The sequence below is a fragment of the Panthera uncia genome, chromosome D2 (genome assembly GCF_023721935.1).
Source record: "Panthera uncia isolate 11264 chromosome D2, Puncia_PCG_1.0, whole genome shotgun sequence".
Lineage (NCBI taxonomy): Eukaryota > Metazoa > Chordata > Mammalia > Carnivora > Felidae > Panthera > Panthera uncia.
In genome coordinates this window covers 72,444,842-72,446,750 of record NC_064818.1, presented here as the reverse complement: position 1 = coordinate 72,446,750, position 1,909 = coordinate 72,444,842, and positions in this window count along the sequence as shown.

Here is a 1,909-nt window from a genome sequence, read left to right as displayed (position 1 = left end):
CCAATCCCCAATTCACACCCAATAAGATGACCGTAATTAAAAAAAATAAAAAGGAAAATAGGTGTTGGTGACTATGTGAGATATTGAAACGCTCATACATTTCCGGGGCGGGGTATAAAATGATGCAGCCACTATGGAAGAAAGTTCTGCAGTTCTCCGAAGAGTTAAACAGGGAGCTAGCACACGGCCCTGCGATTCTACGCCTTGGTGTAAAACCAAGAGAACCGAAAACAGATGTTCACACAATAAACCTGTACGTGACTGTTCATGGCAGCACTATTCATAACAGCCCCAAGTTGGAAACAACCCAAATGCCCACCAACTAAAGGGGTGACCTGCAAAATGTGGTATAACCATACCATGGAATATCATTTAGTCATAAAAAGGAACAAAGTGCTAATGCACATGACAGTGGATGAACCTTGAAAACATATGGTAAGTGAAAAAGGCAAGATACAAAGGACCACGTATGATTCCACTGATATGGGATGTTGAGAATAGGCAAATCCATAGAGACGGAAAGCAAATTAGTAATTGCCAAGCAGGGGGTGGGATGGAAAATGGGGAGTAAATGCTACAGAATTTCTTTTGGGGGTGATGATAATGTTTTGGAATTAGATGGTGGTGATGGTTGAACTAAAAAACCCACTGGAAGGTACACTTTTAAAAAGTGGTGCGTTTTATTCATGGGAGTGACATCTCGATGTAAAGAAAGGGTGAGTGCTGGCAGGTCATAAATATGGCAGCCAAGCTTACATTTACTCAGCTAGTGGTGCTGTTGTTCAGACAAACGTTTTGCAGATGTGATCTATGAGCCACCTGTACGGAAACACCTGAGGGAACTGGTCAACATGCATTTTCCCTGGGGTCCCATTCTAGACCTCAAATAGAATCTCTTAGAATGGGGCAACTGGGGCGCCCATGGGGACGCTTAGTCGGTTAAGCATCCAACTCTCGATTTTGGCTCGGGTCATGATCTCAAGGTTCGTGAGTTAGAGCCCTGCATCGGGCTCTGCGCTGACAGCTTGGGGCCTGCTTGGGATTCTTTCTCTTCCCGTTTCTACCCCTCCTTCTCTCTCTCGCTCTTTCTCTCTTTCTCAAATAAATCAACATTTAAAAAAACAGAATGGGGGCAAAGAATTTGTATTTTTAATGAACCCTTGGGTAATTCTTTCACACAAAAATGTTTTAGGGGGCACCTGGGTGGCTCAGTGGGTTATGCATCCGGCTTCGGCTCAGGTCGTGATCTCACGGTCCGTGGGTTCGAGCCCTGTGTCAGGCTCTGTGCTGACAGCTCAGAGCCTAGAGCCTGCTTCGGATTCTGTGTGTCTCTCTCTCTCTCTGCCCCTTCCCCACTCACACTCAAAAAGTAAATAAACATTAAAAAAAAAAAAACCCTCTACCTTATGGTTAGGGTTGTTGTTTTTTGGTGTGTGTGTGTGTGTGTGTGTGTGTAAATATTTTAATGCACAAGAGATGCTATTTGGGCTATAAGCCCCTAATGGAAAAACAACTATTAATTGAAGACCAACAGTATCATTTTGGGATCTCCCTAAGTCATTATTCACATTCACCCAATGTCCGTTTCTTTCCTCCTGTGTTGAGCCCTCGTTGTGGCGAAACACATCTTCCAGACATTCTTGAGAAAAAGTGCAGAGGAGATACAATTTATTCAGAGCTTGCCTGATTGAAAATGCCCTTTTCTACCCTGTAATTGATGAATAGGCTGAATTTGGAATTCTGGGTTGAAATTAACATTCCTTCTGAATTTTGAAGGTCTTGGTGCATTATTTTGTACTTTCCAATACTGCTATTGAGAAATCTGAAGGCGTCAAGATTCCTGATTTGTGTGTGTGACCTGTTTCTCTTTTTCCTTCTTTCTGTCTTTTTAAAAATCTCTCTGGAAGCT